General features: G+C 30.1%; 1 pseudogene across 1 annotated transcript in view; it reads right to left on the reverse strand.

Moving 5' to 3' along the window:
* Nucleotides 1-1,557: 1,557 nt before the first annotated feature.
* The window catches only part of LOC143257747 (LIM and senescent cell antigen-like-containing domain protein 1), a 29,392-nt pseudogene continuing 7,100 nt past the window's right edge, over nt 1,558-23,849 (reverse strand). Inside the window, exons 2-9 of the transcript XR_013031993.1 lie at nt 19,134-19,259; nt 16,659-16,704; nt 15,567-15,754; nt 12,452-12,522; nt 10,399-10,476; nt 8,825-8,929; nt 5,905-6,073; nt 1,558-1,655 (exon numbers count right to left, since the gene is read on the reverse strand). The product of XR_013031993.1 is annotated as an LIM and senescent cell antigen-like-containing domain protein 1 (transcript). The remainder of the gene's footprint in view (nt 1,656-5,904; nt 6,074-8,824; nt 8,930-10,398; nt 10,477-12,451; nt 12,523-15,566; nt 15,755-16,658; nt 16,705-19,133; nt 19,260-23,849) is intronic.

Raw genomic sequence — 23,849 nt, forward strand, 5'->3', positions numbered from 1 at the left:
ATTTAAGACCATACCAAAAAAAACTAAACAGGGTGGGAAATGCCCAACAAGAGGTCTCAGTAGTGAGTTGCACACAGTCATTACAATAACTGCAAAAATTCACTTTGGCATGGCTCATATAAGCGCTTGCAGAAGGTGGCTGGAATGTCATTCCAAGTGGTGAAGATGGCTTCACGAAGATCATGCACTGTTTGGAATTGACGTCCATTATACTATTACTACCTTTGCCATCCACTCCCAAACATTTTAAATGGAGTTCAGCTCGGTAACATAGATGGTCCAAACGAATCACATTATTTGCCATGAAAAGTCCTTTGTCCTGCAGGCTGGATTGCAGTGTTGTCCTGCTGAAAGATCCAATCATTTCCACACAAGTGAGGGCTTTCAGTCAATAAGGATGCTCTCTTCAACATGCCAATGTAGTCAGTTGCTGTTTGACGCCCCTGCACAACCTGAAGCTCCATTGTTCCATGAAGGAGAAAGCACCCCAGATCATGATGTAAACCTCCTCCATTGTATTGTGTAGAAAGTGGCTCCAGTAGGATATCCCCATCGCGTCAGTAACATTGGAAACCATCTGGACCATCCAAGTTAAATTTTTTTCATCAGAGAACAAAACCTTCTTCACTTTGCATCCCCATGTTTAAAATTTCTCAGCAAAATTTAATAGAGCTGTTTGCGTGGTATGGAAGGAGATGTGGCCTTTGGAAGACTTGTGTTTTAAAGCTTTTCTTTCATAGATGCCGCCTTATTGTTCTTGAGCTGCATTCTGGCGTCCAGAAGGGCCTTAATCTGTCCAACGATCAAATGGTGTCTTGCTGGATAACCCTAAATTCTCCTGCTCAATGCCGGTGAAATTTTCTTTGGGCCAATCACTTGAAATTCTCATCCATATCCCTCAGGGTCTTTTAAGAAATTTGCAACAGCAGTTTTACTGTGCCCAATCTCACCAGCTATGGCATGCTGAGAGACCTTGCTTTTGCAGCTTGACACCTTACCACATTCAATCAGTCAACCTTTAGCCTTTGCCATGTTTTTTACCCAATGCAACACAGGAGATATCAGTGGAGATGCTGACAACGCCAATGCTTGAACACAAATGACTAAATTTCGCTACATGTTTACCGATTAACACTTTGTTTCAGTATGGTCTTAAACTTTGACTAGCTAGTATTTAGGCTATATCATAGTGTTCACATTTTCCCTATTAAATGCTAAAGTTTTTATTTTATTTTCCCTTTCTTATTGTCATCTTTGAAGCTCTACTTAATTAAGTTGTTGAGCCTAACAACACAAAATGCATATTTTTTTTCTTTATGTTCATTGGCCTTAAAATTGGCCAGCAGTGTACTATGTTTTTTTCAAAATATAATATGAAAAATGTCACACCAATGATGAATGAATTATTGGTAATCCACTAGTGATTGCTGTTCAGGCCATAATGCCTGAAAAGCTGTTTAGATGAATTTGTAACCTTAGAAAAAACTAAAATTAAAGACACCACACCCTTTAGATTTTATAGGATTTTAACATAAGAAAATCTATATTATTTATTTATCATTTCACAGTATACATGATCATTCGCCATTTAGAAAATGTTGTTATAGTGATAGACCCACAAACCTTCACATCAAACTTGTCAAAGATACATCCATCTACAGGAGTGAATTGGTGGTTATTAGAAATATAAAATGCCCATATGAAAACCACAAAATGCAAACTTACTTTGGTGAGTTTTCCATCACAGAATGAACAGCTAAAGTGGTTGATACACCAGGTTTTTTTTGAAAAAACTGTTATAGCTAAGAACAAAACAGAAATAGTAGAAAATATCATTAGGTCTGAGCTAGAATATTATAAACTATTACAATGTATTTTGTAGAACAAAATATTGTGCATTTCAGAACCACTTTATTATCATTACACATTTTGTGACATTTATACATTTTAAAATGTCATAAATGTATTACTCAAACACAAATATGTACAACAAAAACTCCATTTATTCCTATCCATACAGTTGAACAATTAATGATCCCTTAGATAACTGAAATCAACTGACACTGTTAGAAATTCTTTATAAGTGCTTGTTATCTCTAATAATAAATGCATGCATTATTGAATTACACTGTAAACAAAATTTTTTACTTTTTCTTGTTCCTGCAGAAAGTGTTATTTTCCACTTGCTTATGCCTAAAGTAAATGAGAAAAGACCTATTTTTTCTTCAACTTTGCTTTGTGACCAGAGTAATGAAATTTTCAAATTTACCCATTTTCCAGAACATTCCAGGTAGAGATGTTGAGTAGCTGATAAAACATTTTCTCAAACTTATGAGAATTTTCAAGAACCTTTAGAATTTTCTAAAAAATTCCACAGTAATGTATATATACAGGAGCTCACCACTCACCACTTCAGTTTAGTTCTAGCTGCCTAAGTAAACATATAGACCTATCTTGATAGAAGCTGCAAGCATTCTCCAGATGCATTCATGTATGTGGCCAATTTATCAAGACAAGATCAAAACAGTTCTCTGAGACAGCACTTGCTGAAATGTATGAAGCCTACAAGGCATATTTCAGCATGTCTCGCGAGGATCAAGACAAACCCTGGGCACCTCATTTTACCGGCGCGAGCACTGCAAAACTCTAGAAGGTAAGACAAACAATTTTGCTTACTTGAATAGCAAGATTTTATACGGGTGTTCAGAAAGTCACTGTGCAGTCTTGTAATCATATTTTATTCAGTCTATTTCAACCCAGCAACTGATAAAGGTGTTTAGAAACAAAATAAGGCTCCAGGCCTGTATTGATGATAACAGGGTCACTTTCAACATTGTTTATAATTGTCATTCATATTTACTCTCCTGTATTCTATATTGAAACATGTTTGTTAATAAAATATATAAGTGACTTTCTGAACACCCTGTATTATACACATCTTAGACCTTTTAAAATTTAAATTTTTTTTTTTATTTCCAATAGTATAGATAAAATATCACAATATATTTTGTAACCTAACCCACATTGAATAGTTGTGAATGAAATAAATTTATCTGTGATAATTTTATTTTGCTTTGCAGGATGGTACAGAGGGGAAAAGAGAGCCATGAAATTCACTATTCCAAGAATTTGGAGTGAACCCACTGACCACTCAAGCAATTGTTACAATTGTTACTTTTTGGTGGACCCTTCCAAATGTCGGGCTTGCAAAATGCATCTTCTATCATGTATCCAGACTTTCCATCATCCATTGCCCCAGTGCTACACTGCCCTGAGCTCCCTGTACCCACTCTGCCAGAGAGAAAGCAGCCATCCTCAGAAGAGAGCAACAAATCAGAGGAGGAGGTAGACGTTGAATATCCAGATTACAATTTCAGATGGCCTGGTGAGAGAAAACCTGTACAACCCCAACCAAAGACATCTCAATGACTTGATCAGAGAGGAGCATATAACAAAAAAAACATGATGGGAGACTATTTAGGGCTGATACGTGAAAGTGATTTACATTACAGTTTCAAATCTCAAAAAACTACTCACTTTTAAGCATTTTTGTATAACTTTAGTGCAAATACATGTAAATCTTGATTCATATGTTGTTGTATTCAGACCTTATGTAAATGAAAATGCATTTGCTTTTTTACATAGAAAATAGGTTAATTTCTAAATTTCTTTATCCAGGTCACAAAAGCAAAGTTTAAAGGAAATAATGGCCATTTTGTACTTTACAACAAAAGCAATTACAAAATAGCACATACTATCTAGGATAAAAATTTTATTCTGAAAGTGTTACACATGTAGCACATTAGCCTAGGAATTACCATTTGTACTTATTCAAACAATAACATGTTTCCAACATTTCATTACTTGAGTCACTATGCAAGAAGGCTACCCTCCTCATCGATGAATTGCTACTTTCACTGATTATGTCATCACATACCATCACAGTTCATGTTAGATGTACAATTTTGTGGTAGGATTTGATACTAATGGTATGCAAATATTATTGATGTATGCAGAGATGCTATTACATATGAGAAGGTGAGGTATCGCCTGAGAAGATAAACTCTTTGTTAGTTAAAACTCTCAAGATACAACAGCACAATATGCTCAAAATAAAAATAATAAAATGTTTCATATATTTTTACAACTTAATACATGCAGTTCTAATTCTACTTGAATGAATCTTTGATTGTGCATCTGCAGTCTATAATATTGCTTTATTTCATATTCAAAAAATTAACAGTTAGTTTTGCTGAAGATGTTTTGGTTTCAAAACTTGTGAAAATCTTTCTTTCTATCCTAAACATATATATTTAGGTTTCAGTACATATAATACATGTGAAATATGTAATGACTGCCTAATGGAATGACTAGTATAATATGTAATTTAGCAGTCTAAGAAGAATGTTTACTTTCAGGTTTCTCCTTAAAATTTATTTTCACAAAGTAGATATAAGAAAGCTACTATGCAAAATACAACTATTTATCAAAATATTTTACCCACAGGTCTTGTAATTATGTAATTTAAAAACTAAGCCTACACATCAGGCCACTATATTTTAAATATAGAGTAGTATTACTTTATACATATGTATCATATATATAAATATGTAGAAAGAATAATTAGAAAAACAATAAAATTGTAGCAAAGACCATGTACAAGTTTTTTGTCTGCATGTTTCTTTCAGTTAAGCACAAAGCTACACAAACCCAGTTTCTAGCATTATAAGTTTGCAATCATACTGATGTGCCCAGGGTGGGGTGGGGGGGTTTAAAGTTAAAGAGGTGAGACATACTGTCACAACTGAGGTTTCACATTAATTTTATAATAAAGAATTATAAAATCTATTAGCTTACCTGTACTTTGTGAATTTATTTTAAAAAATTCCCATGTAATCTAAAAATAATAGTGTGATTCATCTCTAATATCTTGTGTAAAATAGCACATTTTTCTTTACATGTAGTGAATGTTGAATGAGCATCATTATTTTTGATCAATCATAGATCATAACTAAAAATATAAACACTTACTAATGAGCATAACTAACTAAAGAAGAGTTAGAGTTTACAATAATGTATTTAGAATAAAATCCAATCCAAAATAAACAATCATGTCTATGTTATGTTAAACAGCTTAATTATCTCGACATTTGGTGAAGCCATATACTTATTTTTGCAGACTGCACATCATTCAGACCATAAATAAGCCATTCTATTGTAATATTATAACATATAATCACAGGTAACCCTAGTAAATTAAAGTTATAATTAAGTTTTTTACTAATTTGAAAGTAAAACAATTGCATACACAAATTTTTCTTTTCCTAACAAATGATTAATGGATTCCACTCTAAAAACACCCAATATTGTATTAAGTTCTTCTGTTTCATATTTTTCACTGCCAACAAGTGTAAAAATGTTTTTGTTTTTTTAAGTAAACATTTTAATGTGATACTGCAACAAAATATTTTCTTCAAGTAGTACCAGTACCAATACTTACATGGCTAATTTACTTACCTATCAAAAAATGATTTAACAGGTCACAAACAGACAAGTTATTCTACCCTAATCACTATTTTTGATAAACAACACATACCAGTTCCTTTAATAACTAAATTGTATTCTTATATTACGGATATAACTGTCTTTATATGTCATATTACAATCTGTAATTGTTATTAACAATGTAACAAACAACTTCATCAACTTTTCAATAAATAAAACCAAAAAAAACGTTTTACCTCTACTCTTTTCTATTTATCTACTCACTGGACTGCTACCATACTGATGTCAACTATTTTTTATTTTTTTAACAATCTCTACATATTCTTCAGTAAAGACAAATAAAAGACTGCATAGTGTTGTAAAATTACATATTAAATTGCAAACAAAATCTAGACTTACCATCACCTAATATTACATTATTGCAAACAAAACAAAGGTTTCCAAACAGCTGATGATAATGTGTTTCACAGTCGCAAGGCCTCTTTTTCATAGTGACGATGACCCAAAAAATGTTTCTCACACTTGGCACATACAAAATGCTGAAATTGAAAAAGGCCATTTACAGTCTCTCTTTAAGAGTGAAATTAATATTACTCAACACTCAGAACAACAAGATCTGTCTGAGAAATAAAAGTTTTACCATTACACTTTACCTGTTGAACAAAGTTTGTTTTTTTTCTCATCAATTGTTCTATTTCTAGACAAACACTTCTAGTAAATTTCTACAGAACTGAGCAAATTCCTGAAAATTCTGAGCTGTGGAAGTCTAGCAATAGACACAAACATTTAAAAAATGCATATCTCTAAGCCTCAAACCTATTTAATACATACAGCTAAATGTACTTCCACAGGGTCCCTGAAAGCATTATGTTTTAAGAGTAAATAAACCAAAATTAAGAGTAATAAATATTTTACTTTTGCTTTTGAAGTTCATATGTCATCCTGTGTTGTAGCCTGAAAAGCATAATTCTTTCTCATGATTCATGGTAAGTACATATTTTATTAATACCACAGCAGTACAAACTACAACATTTAGCATCCCTTATGTGATTCCATTTTAGTGTCTGTTGACTGACAGGTAACACACTACTACACAGTGGTGCAAGTGGTTAAGATAGGAAACCCATCCATGTGACCATCCCCCTTTTGAAGATAATATGCATATGCCTTTAGTTTACAATCTAGTAAAAAATATTTAAATTAACACAACAAATATTATTATACTGTTTTTTTCTACAGAATAGAAGCCCAGACTGCTAGCTCTAGAAAGATTAGATAAACTATTTTATATACATATTACATCACTTTAATTTGTGGCAATATTAATGAAAACCATGATTTTTGTTTATCAGTTTATATGTTACAGAGTATTGAGTTCACTTATTACATCAAAGTAAAATCCTACATTACATTCAGCTTTTGCCACCACAACTGAGCCCTAATGGCATTACATTGATTGTGTTCATTTAATGAATAAAACCAAAATCCTAAACCACTTCTTTCCCTGATGACAGCTGGAGGAAAATTTTTTATTCCAAAGGTGCTTAGGATAAAAGGATCGAAGTTAGAAGTAGCTAAATATGTTTTATCTTCTGCAAACAATGATAAAATAATTTATTGAAGGTGCAGAAATAACATACCTTTTCCATTAGATGTTACAACTCATAATGTCAGACAGATGTTTTAATGAAGAACATGTTAGCTACAATCTCTAAGGATAGGATGTGAAAATGCAGTGGCTACAAAATATCAACAAGGAAAGTGTTACAAATGTCTGAAAAAACAAATGGTAACCCAGTGGTGTTTAACTGAATTTAACCTGAGTATTGCTGTAAACAAAGTTTAAACCGTAGCAAGAAATAATCTATTTTAACAAATTTTCAGCTGTATCACAGCTGTGTAGTTTAACCCAAATGGGCAAATGTGTGTGATCCCTTTAACTTAGAATGGCCCAAATCTCATAGTTAAGGTTTTATGAAGTTTTGTTTGCTGGTTTTATCGCAACCGCCTACTCAAATATATGACTTGGAAATAACGGCAGTTCACCTACTTAAGGGAAGCCCAGCATCTGATTCTGATTCCATGCAATACAGCCTATACAGCCATTTATTATAATGTTCTATTTATAAAATATAAACAATCTGATACATACCATCTGGAAATTTATGAGTGTTAAGAAGTCATGGTTTTTGTATATAAAACCATCAGGATGATTTTGTCTATGTATATATATTTAATACAGCCATAATACAAGTTAATCAATTAATGTACCACTGTTTATCATGTAATTACACTCATTCCAACCTAACACACAATAAATGAAAAATGTTCTATCATGTTTATTAAATATAACCATCAACAATGGCTTAAAATCATTATACATCATCATAATAATTTCAAAGAATCCAGGTGGTGAGGATGCTGCAGAGATTGCGCAACATCAATAGTGCCAAATGTTCATACAGATTTATCTTAAAATTTCACCAACTGACCTGAGGAAAATTTACAACCTGAGGCCACGTGGGAATATTTTAATTAAATTCTTTCACAGTATTCAAAAATAGTTTCATTACAAGTGGCTTAGATTTAGTTTCATAAACTGCTGTAAAGCAAAATATACCATATAGATTACAAAATTTAATCCATTTCAAAGGTATTTGCTGTTTTTTAACTTTTTAATCAGCAGATATATCCTGAACAGAATCCTGAATAAAACTGATATTTGATGTTTAATGTAGAGATTATTCTTGTTCTTTCACTGAGCTATATTCTGTCATTCTCATGTATGGCTAAGATTTTAGCCTTTAGCTGTTGAAGGAAAAATTAAATACATCTACTTTTAAATTACATTATCTGATTGTTGTGTTTATTAAAACAGTGCTTTGTATCAACGTATGATACTTTAGAATTAGAAAAAATTCTTCTTACATATGAAATAAAATTGTGCTAAACAAGTCCACACAATTTTTTTACTGTAATACCAACCTCATTTTACTTCCAACTAGATTCACATCCAATTAAAAAATCAACTATGTTCCAATTCAGTTTATATATTATAAAATTAAAATACACTGCCTAATATTAAAATTGCTTTAAACTTACTTCCTAGAGTCTAATATAACAACAGAAATAATGACAAGAAACAAAGAACTAAGCCTTACAATGCCAACAGTTCAAGGCAAAATCCCTTGCAGGATGGAATATCATACTTTGGAAACTATCACAACATGTATTTAAAATGATGAAGTCACTAAACTTCATATAATGGTTGATAAAGACATATTTATCAACATGCCATTGTTTCCCCAGCATGCACAACTCTCTTCTATTGGTCGATGACAGGCACCACAGATGGGTATTCCCATGGTGTCATGACATAATCCAGTACAGCTCTCTTTACCATTCGGCATCTGATGTCAATTCTCTCTGAAATATCAAAAGAAAGAGCTTTGATTCAGTAACTCTTCATACAGCAATTAACTCATTCATCACACCTATCGTGCTATTCTTCATTAAAATACTCTGGTATATAGTAAAGTGATTTTTGTGAATAAAAAAAATGAACAAGTAAATAAAATTGTAAATAGAACTAACACTTTAAAATGTGCAGTAAATTTTTATAGGCATTCAGAAACATTTTTCTTGCTTTATTTGGTTTCTACAAGTTTTCTTAATTGAATTTCAACATTTCAAATGTGTATTTATCCCTTTACTAAACATTCTACCCTTATATAAATTTCTTTTTATAAAAACATACTTTTTTTATTGTACCATATGGTTCCTTTCCTAGTAGTTTATTAAACTCCAAAGATTTATCAGTGTTTGTTCAATTCAAACCTATAATTTCCAAATTTCCACTTTCAATTACAAGCTTTGCAGGTCTCCATGGTTGAATTTTTTGTAAGATTTGCTATTAGCTTATGTATACTGAGTGAGGTTTTAAGTTGAACTTTTCCAGCTAGTTTACATACATCATACAAGTCTGGTTAACTCTACTAGAAAGATTTTGGTTTGAGTAGAGGTCAGTGAGCACATTGTCACTGTCACTTGTAGACTTACATTCAATATTTTACTGAAATGCAATTTTATCACTGTATGTCAATAAGTCTGGCATCAAAGTGTAGGTTATGTTTTATATTTTAGTATCATACGTTAATTTCTCAATTTAAAAGTAAATAATACAAAATACAAAATAATACAAAAAAAAATCCTAAATATCAATTTTTTATACATTAAATGCAGTTTTGGTTCAAATTTGATGTTTGTGATGTTTGTTCAAGTACACAGTTTATGATTTCATACAAGTTAGAAACTCAAATTACCAATATTACTATAAATGCAAGGAGGAAAATGCTTATGATAAGGAGAAACTACAAAACTGTATAAAATAAGAACTTACTCATTTTGCACACAATTAAGATTCATTTTTTAAATGGTAATAAAATTCTGTTGAGAAAAGTTGACATAACTGAATAATCATGTTTGAATAACAGAAGAAAATAACATAACAATGAAATACCAAAATACAAATACTTGATTTTATAACTATAATACACCAGGATATGTTAGTAATCATAATAAAATAGAAAGATCTTGCAATGGATTTACTAATTAGAAACAATTCACACACTTATCATCATACATCAAGTATGCAAATATAGTAAAATATGAAATTAAATATACAACTTTTAGTAATGAAATTCTTCATAAGTGGATTTCTAAGACCACATGTGTAGATAGTATCTTCACTTGTGAAATAACTTTATCAGGTAACAGGTTCAAATATATTACACTTAGAAAAGTCATAAGATCTTTGTTGTTGTATATCTCTCACAAACACACACACACACAACACACACAGCACAGTTCAGAAGATTAAAACCTTGTACTTACCCACATTTGGAACAGTTAAAATGATATGGATGGTAAGTCTCATCTGATATCTGTAATGGATCTTCATCTATAACACCACTGAATAAAGTAAAAATAAACACATGAAAATAAAGACTGAATATCATATTACAACACAATAGAGTCAACTCTGGTATTCAAATACAACTTAAATGATTGAGATAGTAAATAGCATCAAAATAAATATAAGCCTAAGCAAAATGTTTATATTTCTTTTCATTTTATATCACATATATATTACATACTTTTAAAACTCCTTAAAAAGTCATGATCTTAAATTGAAACAGAAAACAGTGTAAACTGAAAACTTAAATTTATTTAACTCTACTAATAAATTTTAAAATAAGAATATTTTTCAATTAATATTTTATGAAACCATCTGCCCCCTTGTGGAGAAATCATGTTCAGTCATTTTAATTACTTATAATTTTTCAATAAACTACATGTGCTAGTGATAATAACACATAGATACCAAAATACAAATATTTTACATTAGAGTTACTAACTGTAATATACCATGGACGTCATTGGTCACAATGGCATATACAATGTATACAAACACTCTACACTGGATTTCCTAACTATAATATCACCTAGATGTGCCAGTAGTTACAATAAATACCAAAATACAAATGCTCTACACTGGATTTTCTACCCATTATTACAAAATGCACAAGTGGGCATTTTAGTACACATTTTACAACAAAAACACTTGTATTCAAAAAACTTAAAAGAGGAAGACAACATGAATAGCTGGCAGGCCAACCCCATCAACTCTGAAAAAGGTGGGAACATCAAAACCATACCTGGCAGATGGAGGCTATAAAACCCAAAACAAAAGGATAGGAGCGTACACTTAGCATTCATAGAACAGATATACATGATTCTTTCCTTAAATTGAAATATCAGAATAATATTGCCTGAACATTCCTTTTCATACCAACTATTCACTTGTGTCTGCAAGACAGTAACCTAGCTGTCTACAGAGGTTTGCCCAAGTTTTACACCATCCAGCTTGTAAGAAATTTATAGCAGTGCAGGAAGAACATGTAAATGTCAAACAAAACAATTCTGGAGTAATTAGTGGAAAAAAGATGAATTTATGAATGGATGGGTGGGTGGCTAGATGGATCAGTCAAAAATAAGTAAAGAGCCATAGACAATATACAGACAGTTGCTCTTTATGCATTGCACACAACATAATCAGAAAACCATCAAACTTTATCCATTTCAGAAAATGCATAGTTCATACCAACAGACCATTTCAGTTCAATATAGTTGGACACAGAAGATAAGAGTAAAATGTTTTGTTTCACAGTTTTATATGCTTTAGATTAACTATTTCCCTTGAATGGATGTGTGATGAGAAAGAAATCTTATTCTCCTCAAAGGAAGATAGAACAGAATAACAGACTTAACAACGAAGTAACAGGCCTCGAACTGAGCATCGATCAGATGAAGCAAGTAAAATTCAGGAACAGAAGGTCTAATGATGGAGGTAACAAGAACAATTTTCCAACCACACTTTTGTGTAATAGATAGATATACCTTCATAATTGTAACACCTAAGAATGCTCAACATAAATTTTCAAAAGTGAATTTTATGCCCTGAATCTGAAAGCTGTTTTCTTTACATGTATGGTGTTTTCACAGAGAGATTGAGAACTAAGACAGGAACTTTCACTGTTAAGTATGTATAGGAAATCCCACCATACTTGCAAATAAGCCAGAATGGTCCAGTGAAAAAGCCAACAGGAGTTTGTTATAAAAGTAAAAGGTTCACATTGAAAATCCATCAATTACTTATTTTATACATTTTTGACAAAAAATCTGTACAAAACTTACTGCATTGAACAAAATACTTTTGAAAATTATAAAAATTATTTTATTTGAGCTTTATAAACTAAAACATTTTCAAAACTTTTTCTTTAAGCTGAATAAAAATTAGTTGGTTTGCTTAAATGATAGAAAAACAGAACTGTCATTTCAGTAACAAATGTACATTGTTTTCACTGCAGACACTTAATGTACTCACCGACATTTAACACAAATAACCTTCCACTAAAAGCTGCCTTTTCTTTGGTATTGCAATCATGACACAGTGCTCTATAAGAAAGTAAGGGTAAAAACATTTTATCATAACTTCAAAGAAACTAAAAATTTAAAATTCTCTTCCAAAAAATGATAAAAGGCATTTCTTTCAGGCTACATAATTCACTGTACAAAACATCAAAGCTTCATTAGATGTCATTCATAATAACAATTATCAATGAACAATTGTACAAATATGCATACACACAAACACATCTCTCATAAAACACTGAAGAAATGGACACAGGGGAAAGTCGAATATATTTTATAGTGTCAACACACAACACAGAAAAATAACACTAAGTTATGGGAAGAACTTGTCAGCTGAAAAATAATTTTACTTAAGAATAAACAAATAAATATGGTTAAGAATTTTTTTAACCACTTAATTTTAACATTGTTAGATGTACAACTTTACAACTGGTGACAAAACTTGTCACCAGAGAATGCTAGGAATACAAATCCAAAGTACATTAAATATGTAAAGATTTTGAATAAGTGCATCTTTATTTTATAACTTATACAGGCATAGTATAGAAAAAACAGCAGAGTAAAATGCTATAAGTGTGGACAGTAACTAGCAAACCACAACAAGGAAAATGCAAGCTTGGTATGTTGAGAAAATTCCAATAGTTAAATAAAATGAAGGACAAAAGGAACCAATATCACAAAAAAAAGGCAATTAATGGAACAGTGAGAAACTGTTACAGTCTGGCATTACAAGTTAATTGTCTTAGACAATTTCACCAAAATATTAGACAATGGAAAGAAACAAGGTCTGTAAAACCCAAAACAAAGTGGACTTTGGTTACAGTCTAATGGAATAATCCATTTGTTGCTAGAAGATCTCAGATTTAATACTTCTAACTTTCAATTTAGTGCGTATATCTTCATAAAATTTAGTAGTGTCTTTAGGCTGACAATGTAATTCTTTCACATACAAAAAAAAATCATATATTTAGTGAAATATTTCTAATAAAATAAATATTTGTCCATGAATATTTTGAGTATTTGTTTTAAGTAGTCTGTATGAAAAGTAATTTTCATATTAAAATTAAAAATACTTTTCCTCATCTCAAATTTCCTTTCTATAATCCCTTAAACCTCCCTAAATACATTTCAAGTTTTTTTTCAGTAAAACTTTATATTTTACCTGTTATTTTCTCTATCCTATCTATATACATAGTCAATTTGACCAACCTCAATTATTTAAAAAAATTAAAAATAACGCTTTTTTCGTTTTTGAATGATTAAGTAATAACATGAAACTACGTTCATTTAAGTAGCTTTAAGGTCATAACAGTTATACACCTCTTTATAATTAAATTGTATTGTTTTATTAACCTTTTGATTGCCTTTTTAGCCATGTCTAACTAATATCCATGTCATTATAACTTGTAAATCACTCGAAGCACATACAATTCCCATAATGCTATTGAATTGCATTACACTCAAGTCACTACAAGTTGTTAGCATGTGTGTCTCACAAAACTTATATATTTAGTTTACCAATCTTAACTGAACTAAAAAGATCCCTACTTTAAATTTGTTACATTATAATAAATATAAAATAAACATTAAAAACAAAAAATAAAGTACTTACCAATCTTATTTTTTCTTGTTGTCGACTGTCAAAGACACTTAAGCCTATTTTTTTATACTAATGGTAGTAATGCACTAGATTTTTATTTAATTAAATAATGCACTAAAGAGCATAGACTAATAACATGCAAAAAGCAGACAATTTTCTCAAACACTCTCAATTTGTCTGGCTTTAAAACTAAGCAATAAGAGCTGTTACAAATAAATCAAGATAGCCATTATGATTCTCATGGTAACCAAACCTGTATTATAAAAGAAATTGATGCTCAGCTAATTAAAACATGATGTGATACACTGTGTCATTTGACAAATGAAAACCTCAACTTTTTATTGGTTATTAAATTAACAAATCCTGAAAGAGAAAATATGACAAGTAGATGTGACAAGAGGTCTAATTTTATATTTCAGAGCTCTGTAAAGAAACAAAATTGAAGGTTATAAAAAAACTGGTTTGTCTGAGCAATAAAAATTTTTTAGTGAATAATTTACATTTAATGTAATATTTTTTTCAAGTGGTGGTGGATAAAATAGAGAAGATAAGATACCTATGTAAAGAGAAATACCTAAGAGAAAATATTTCAGACTAAAGGAAATTCAGGATTTTTTTAAATATTGCATTGCAAAATTAAGAATTCAAAACTATCTATCTATTAAAATATGGATTATTAGATAAGATTTTATGGTATAATAATTGGTAGTTTAATAAAATTTTGAATATAGCATACTAAAACTGTGTGTTGTGCACAGTAAAGGATTCCTAAAGTGAGAAGGTTAAGAAGCTTATGAATTTTATATCATATTACACTTGTGCTGTAGTTCATGTACTAGAAACTTTCTAAAGATCCAAACAATAAAGAATTTTCCATATCTTGATCCTACATTTTTCTTTTAATTAAGGAAAAATATATGCAAATTTTAAATAATCATAAAATTCCAAGTTGGTCATTCGGTCTAAAGGCTTTCAAGCTTTGTTAACTCAGACAAATTAATCAACAGCAACCTGTAGATAATTACAAATGCTTAACTGTTTAACCATATGTACATGGATATGGATCAAAACATGCATGCCATGACTATTAACAAAATTCCATTCAACATCACTGTGTAAAATTATCAACTATTCATTTCACCCTATGATTGACTTAACAACAGTTTTGAAGAGAGTTAATGGTAAATAAAACAAATATATTGAAAACCTGTGGAAGACATTTGGAGGTTCTAAAAGTTATTCAACTACAATATTCAAGATTTATAAAGAACAAAAAATTTTTATTTTTCATTCTAATTTCTCAGAGTTTGACTTGTATATTTTACTAAAAGTTTCATGTTTTATGTATATATACTTAATAAATTTAGAATTATGGCTAACATTCCTTCACTAATACAAGGCTGGTTCAGTGGACATTTCATGCCAGACAATATGTATCAATGTGGCAAAAAGAGAGAACATGACATACCTCCCTGCATTACTAAAAAATCCTTGGTCTGACAGTGGAACTTGACACAGGTGGCAAAGAAAACAGTGAGGATGCCAGCTGTTCTTCAAAGCTTTAATAACACGTCCAGTAATGAATTCTCTGCATCTTCCACAACATGGTGCATATAGAACTTGGAAATCATATTCACAGTACTTTCTCCCATCAAACTGGAAAAAGAAAGTTTCAGACTTTTTATAATTTCTAATATATAGTGTGGTACGCTCTGTATTTCAGGTAAGCCTATACACATTGAATACTACACCATAACAAACTTCCACATTTTTTCTTGTTTATCAAACACATGTGTTATGTGAAATTGCTAGGTTTACTTTAACAGCTATAATTTCTGAAATTCACATATGTACATCAATGTAAGAGAGTTTGCAGTTTATTTACCTTTCAAAATGCTGTTACTTACCCAGAATTTGCACAACATAAAAACATTTTAATTACATTTATTAAAACATTAAATTTTCAATTTATATTTTATGAAATTCTTTTTATAATATATTTTTTACAAAACCACCTGATTTTAGAACTGTTCAGAATATTGACTCTTACCTATATCTTTTAAACAATTTAAGTTACCACTTTAAAAAGTATCATTAGATATTGAAAGTAGCAAATTATAAAATATTATATTTATCAAGATGGAATTTTCTTCATGACTGACCCAAATGAAAAAACTAAAAATAAAGAAAATATGTAATTATTCAGTATATGAGACGTAAATTCTGCTCGACACTAAACAGGTTCATACTTTCAAGATGTGTGCATATAAATTTAATCACTTCAGATCAAACCATTCATATTTATTCACCTACTCAACTCTAACTAGACTCCTATGGATAAACAATAAAACTGCATCTTGTGAATAAAACAAAATTTAAGTACAGTTATTAAACTTATGAGTGAAAATAACAAAACTGTAATACGATGTCAACAATACTATCTATATTTATCATTAATATCAAATTTTGTTCAGTACTGTGATCTTCAAATAACCTCCACTGATTTTTACTTAATGCATTGAGGAGAACTTAAAAAAAAAAACAGTATTTGTTTACTTACCTCAAAAAATATACCATTAGGAAAAGGTCTGAAGCATTGGCAACACCTATACATAATAATAAGTGAAGATTATTTATCAGTAGCATTTAGTTCTTTATAAGTGCATTAAAACAACTATACAACAATTAGTAAATGTTCCAAGACTGGCCATTCAAGAACTTAAAGTATTCAAACACCTTTACCATGTTATACATCCACTTATATAATATTTTTAGCAGTGATCTTTAGTTATGACATGAAAGAACACAACAGTCACTGAAAACTTCCTATGGTAATAAAAATTAGTTGTTCTGAGATGCATATCCTTACACTGATTACTGAAACTAAACCTTGCTTTATTATAAGCACGGAGTTAATACTTTCAGTGATCACTTCTCCATATTTATAATCTAGTCTACACATGAATATTTTGTGGTAAATTGAAGTACACATCCATCACTAAAAAAAGTGACTTAGGTTTTATAAAAATGCTATTTAATCAAATATAATTGTTTTGGGAGCTATTTCAGCAAACATATCGATATAATTTAAAATATTTTAACTAAGATATGCCATTGAAGGTTCTTAGTTGGGTTGATATTTGTTAACATTTTATTTACACTGATTTCAATTAAGATCAGCTTCTAGAATTTTGATCTGCTATAGAATGTTTTAGCTTATTTTTGCATTCTTTCTCTCCTCATACATGCTTTGACTGAATAAACACTCCTCACAAGTACCTACTGATGTGACAAATCTTATCTCAAGTGTTTATTAACACGTCCCACACACTTCTTTTTTTTTCTTGAGAAATTCTTCCAGAAAAATGTATTTCTGGGATAATGTTTAAATGCACATTATTCATGCCCCCCCCTTTTTTTTAACTGGTATTAGACTTGGATAATTGTTTAATCACAATTGTATCACATGTCCAGGAATGTTTTCACAATAATGTAGCAAAAAATCTTCATATATAATTTACAATTTAACAAAAAATGTTTACACTAATAATAAATGACATTTATGTAGTTCATAACTGGTACATCAAAATAATAAATAAAATAAACATTCCAGATGATGATTTGTATACATTGTGTTGTGTCAAACTTTATGTCTCAAGAAAACTCTTAAAAGGTCTAATGTCCAGATGAACTTTCTTATAATGTATACAAGGTCTTCATAAATTATGTTATTGGTTTCTTAGCCTCCCTTTTCAGGAAATATTAAAAATACTAGTTATTGATAATAAATAACACAAACCTTTCATGACACTGTTTTCCCGAGCTTTTAAAAATTAACTATGGTCTTTTGTACAATCACTAACAAAAATTCTGAGATTCAAATAAATAACATTAAAAGTACAACCAGAACAACATTATTCAGTAAAAAATCCAAAACCTTGAGAAGTCGTTATTCCACAAGTACACTGTAAATAACATTAAGTGACAGAAACAAAGGAGAACAGACTATCAGAAATGATCCAGTATGTCAAAACTACAGTAACTCAATCTCTTAGCAGTCTTAACCAGCCTTCACATATCTGCCTTATAATGTAAAAGACAATGAAGTATAACTATTGCTGGTTTTTGAACAGAAATACCCTAAAGCAATGTCCACAGATGTTGCTGCAAAGATGATAAAGACCACTGAACACACGACAATGTGCATACATCACCGTCCTCTAAATTCTGCCTGAAAACTACCATTTTATTTACATAAATCATGAAACACATCACTTATATTTAAAACAATTAAGTTTAAAACACTAAAACACTTGCTATTTTATTAATTGTTTATTTTGTGAAAAGTCTATTAATGTAAACTGTGTGAAATGAAATTAAAATTTACTCCATCATCATTATACAGATTAATTTTAATTCTTCGTAAAGATTACCTGTTTGTTCAGGAATATCTTCAAAACAGAAAAAATACTAAACTGACTATATAAACTCTAGATTGGCAAGTAATCACACACACTAAAAGTCTGAAAAACAATATATAAAATATTAATCTTTTGCACTATAAATTTATACCTTTTTTATCAAAATACTCTGACATCTCTATCCTTCTATTTTGCCATTCTCAATCATTCTGTTTGTATATTAAATTTTCTTTTAATTGAACACTTTATAATAGCAGTATATTAAATTTCTCAAACATACAGCCATACGTTCAATCTCCAAGATTAAAACATTAAAACTGCTTCAGTAGCTACACTGAAGATGCCTCTCCCTTACTTAATTTAAGTTTCAGATCAATATTTAACAAATGTTTCAATTCTTAACCACTCTTTACTGCTACATTATCCAAAATTTATATCACATTCTAATAAACTTTCATTTGATCAGTAAAGTTTATCAATAAGTTATATCATTCCCATTCTAAAGACCAAACTCACAAACTACTACAATGGAAACATTTTATAAAAATGAGTATGTCTTTATGTGAAAAATTGTATTTGATAAGAAAAGTACTTAAATACATCATACAACTTACACAAAGCATTCTTGATGCCAAACTTCACCTTGGGAATTCACAATTTGTTCTTGAGGTTGAAAACCTCCATGACATCGTGAACACACCATCAGTCCAAGGGACATTGCGAACTTTACATTACCTGTACTAAATTGCAATAATATTCTTCTTTAATTGATGCAAGTATTGAAAAAAATCAAAATGAATTTTATATGTTATCTTTTCTTTAAACAAAATTTGATTTACAAATAAAAATAGGTTCACCCTATTTCACCTAACGATTTTCAATTAATATTTTACTCTAAAGAATGTAGTTTCAAAATTGCCAAATATCCAAATGATTAGTTATAATGGAGAAATTACAACAAATGGCTTTATAAATAATGCAAAAATTAGTGAATAGATTTTAAAAACTACTTACACATTAAGTCACATTTTTTAAAACTTTACGTGACACTGAAGTTCACAAATATAATAAATTTAAATATATCAATAAAATCACCATAGAAACATAGCACTGAAACTGAAACAAAATTTAACTAGGAATGTTTCAAGGAACTGCTCTGTCTCAGGCTTAATATTAAAACTGAATGAATGACAGTCATATGTTCCTAACATTTACATTCCTCTGTGAATATACAACTAGAGAAAAATTTTGTTTTTCATTCAAGAAATAGACAATTTACAAAATATTAGCAATACAACCATATGTATTTTTAGGCAGGAGAATGAAAAATACAAAACACCTGCTGAACTAGCCAGGAATTTGGTGCAACCTCACACAGAAGGGGCAAAAACCAAAATAATTCTAGAATATCAAAATTACTTTTACACAATTTTTTTACAATTTTCTAATAATCATTCAAGACTTAGTAACTTAAAAAAGTTAATCTATTCATCAAGAAATGAAACTGGAAATTGTATAAAGGATATTTTCCATTTTGTAGTTTAAATTGTTCATGCATACTTAAAAGAGTAAAATTTATTCCAGCAAATTTCACACAACAAAAATATTCTCCTTACACCCTGTTGCAGAAATTTTGTACTTAAAATTGCAGCAATGTCAAGCAGCAAAATTAGTGATGTTTTAAAACAATTTCAATGCTCTGTGATGATATGAAACCCACTAAAAGTAAAAATGTATTTCAGGATGGTTAGTACAGATAAACACTTTTATTGATAAGCAGAGAACAATATTAACATTCAGGTTAACCTGAAGATGACCCAAGAAGGTCAAAACATTGTTCTCTGCTTTATTGGTAAAAGTGTTGATATATACTAACTGTCCCTAGATACAATTTTAACACTTCCTACCCTTAAGAGCATAATATACTGATTTGTGACTACTATTTGTACTCTTAAAACATATACTATAGGTACCTATTAATGGTGTTGTTAACAACACCTTAGACCTAATCCACACAGTCCATAAATCAATACACGCCTCATTTATACAGTGGCAATTTTCAGAACTAAAATTTTCAACAAGGATACATCCTGATGATGACAATTATTTTAACAGGATAACAGGATACATCCTGATGGTAGTTATTTTTAACAGGATACATCATGATGGTAGTTATTTTCAATAGATCTTCATCAATACCAAAACTTGGTTAAAAGTAATGAAATCCACTATCACAAAAATATCCTCACATCTGTTTATTTCTCAGATACATCAATTCTTAAACACATGCACTAAAATAAATTACAACATGCTAAAGCAGCATACAAAATATTTTCAAATGAACCATTAAGTCAGATGGCAGAACCACATACACTGAATAAGAATATCAGTGTGATTGTTAAAATACTCCAAATAGTTTCTTAAAAGTAACAAATTTTACAGCAAGATTTGTTTTTAAAACAGGCATGATGTTTTAATCACTTGTGCAATCATTCTCACTGGTCTAGGCAATATATGAATATTTTGTGGTAAAATACACCATCATTGACAAAAGTAATTTAAGTTCTATAAAAATGCTTTCTAATCAAATATAATTGTTTTTGGAGCTATTTCAGCAAAAGTACCAACATAATTTTAAAAATTTTAACTCAGATACGCCATTATATCCAAGATATAATTGTTTAAAGAAAAATACTTTGCCTGTTTGTTACGACTTTCTCAGATAAATGCACCATCAGTGAGTTAAGCTAGTTTCTTTTACTCTTCTTTTTATTTATAAAAAAGCAGAAAATATATTCCTACTTTCAGGATGGTTTATTAGAAAATCAGATTTATATCCAGTTTCTCTTCTTCCTCTAATTAGTGTATTATATCTTCTCAAATGACTAGTCAGGATTCAAACCCTGTCAACTATAAGACTTCAGAGCTCAAGGAGTCTTCTCTGTGAATTCTTAAGTTCATCTCCCCTGGTATAACTGTTACTAATGAAGGATTAAAAACTGCATCACTACACCAATCTCAGTCTCCCTTTTACAGCTTTTCTTATCAACACAGAACAATGAGAAATTGGAGGTTGATCTCTATAAGTACTTTTCCACTTTTTTGGTGTCATTGTAAGTTCTGCTATCCATTGACAGCTAAGTATGTTGCACTTTGCTGTGAAGTTAGAACTCAGTACATTTATTGGGACCTTACTGATCCATTGTAGCTTGCACTCTTCAGGTTAAATTGACCTGTATTCTGCCATTTATACATAATGTAACATTCACTCTTCATTCCCACAATAAAGGATTGTGTTTCTTCATTCTCAGATTTCAGATATCTATACAGTAGCTGTTTCTTAAAACCCTACGTCATTTGGGTTATATCTCTGTATTATAAGCAGGTATATCAACTGCTCAGAAAGATGTCTACTTTTCTGTGATTATTTCAACATCAGGTTAGTTAAATCAGAATACACAAATTAATATGCTCTGTTCATGTCATCCACTGATTATACTGGCTCTCATAATATTAGACACTTTCTATTATTTTACTGTTAACTTTTCAGACCTTTACTTAGAAATTTCCTAAGCCACTTTTATTGTTTTTCTTCTATGGTATAAAACTGTCTTTGACTCTTGCCATTATATGTGTTATTTGAGGTCTGATAGCTGGTTTTCCTACATATTACAATAATCAGACTTTATAGAAGACATTCCCAAACTTCAATGTCCCTACTCTAGCTTTTTTCCTTGAACTTTCTTCTGAATGATGAGAAGGGTCCTGGACAAGCATTCTACATCTTCCCTCTTCTCTCTTGATGAAAATAACTTATTACATTACAAACCACCATACTGGTTTCTCTTCTAACTTTTGTTACCCAATATATCATCATAGTTCATTCAAGTTTAATGTATAGAGCTTGGTAACTATCTTGATTAATTAAAATGATCAGTTATCTATGAGCATCATTAACATCACTTAGCATCATATAAAATAACTAAATTAAAATAAAAATTAAGTCAATTTTAACATTATAAAAATAATCTACAAGATTTTCCAACTATTATGGTTTTCAATACTTCCAAATATCACAGGCTTGCAAATTTAAACTTCATAGAAATTGTTTCAGTTTTAATAACAGATTATCCATAATAATAACTATACATTTTAAAAATATTAATTTTTTCTATCATGTAAGGATTTTGTAAAAATTGCAAAGAAAAACAAACTCTTACTTAGATTATTATTTCATTTGTTAACAAAAATACAAACTGATGAAATGGAAGAACACTGAAGTCAAACAAATATGCATCCTTGGTCCTGTTTTTTTTTAATCTACATCTTTCATGCTCAAAACATGTTGTAGTTTTTCTTTCATGTATTGCATTATAACATTTTGTGAAAAATCTGCACACAATGGAGTAAAATATATTTTCAAATTCAGCATACAGGACTTACTGTAGAACATATAAATTTTTCAAAACAATAAAACCACAGTAGGCCTGTATATCCAGTGAGTAACTATGATAAAATCAATTAATGGCAGAAAATTAATTAACTTAAAGTAAGGGTTTCTTTTTATTATTCCAAGCATTTAAGTGATTGAAATATTATTATATTGCCATTATATTTATTTGTTGTTAAGCACAAAACTACACATTGGGCTATTTGTACTTTGTTTAACATGGGTATTGAAAACTAGATTTGTAGCATTATAACTTGTTCTTTATTTTGGTTCTTGTTGTTATCAATAGCAACTTCCATTAATTTGCATGGCTCGGTTATTATTAACTAGTTTATGGTTTGCTATGAGCCTTCCTTAGGTCTGACTGCATTCTCATGCCACACAAGTGACAGATGGATTTCCTAATATGTGTATCATCCCACCTTACACTGCTACACATTATTGTATCATATGCCTAAAACTTAAGTGATTCCTACTCAAGGACCCTATTTTGCTTTTCCTTAATGGGTTCCAGTTAGACTGATTTATGTAGAACTTTACTGCAGTACTCAATAATTTAATCCTGTTCTGTGTTTGTATACCTGTGGTTAGACAGTATGTTTCAGGACATTCTCACTATCTTCTCTCTTTCTTTCTGATTTTACCGTAATAAATAAAGGGACCATTTGGTTCTTAAAAACTGTCCTTGCACAAACACTCTTGAGAAATGTAAACCCACTGTTTGTTATTAAGGAAATCACTGATTCACCTCTTAAATTCATAAGTACTGGCCTTTACTCCTATAGACAAAAAATTATACTCCAAGTAAAGCACCCTTATACAAAACTGTCTTAATTTAAGAAAATCTCCTGTCCTCTCATCATCTAGAGCTTTAAATGAT

The sequence above is a fragment of the Tachypleus tridentatus genome, chromosome 7, assembly GCF_004210375.1.
Source record: "Tachypleus tridentatus isolate NWPU-2018 chromosome 7, ASM421037v1, whole genome shotgun sequence".
NCBI lineage: Eukaryota > Metazoa > Arthropoda > Merostomata > Xiphosura > Limulidae > Tachypleus > Tachypleus tridentatus.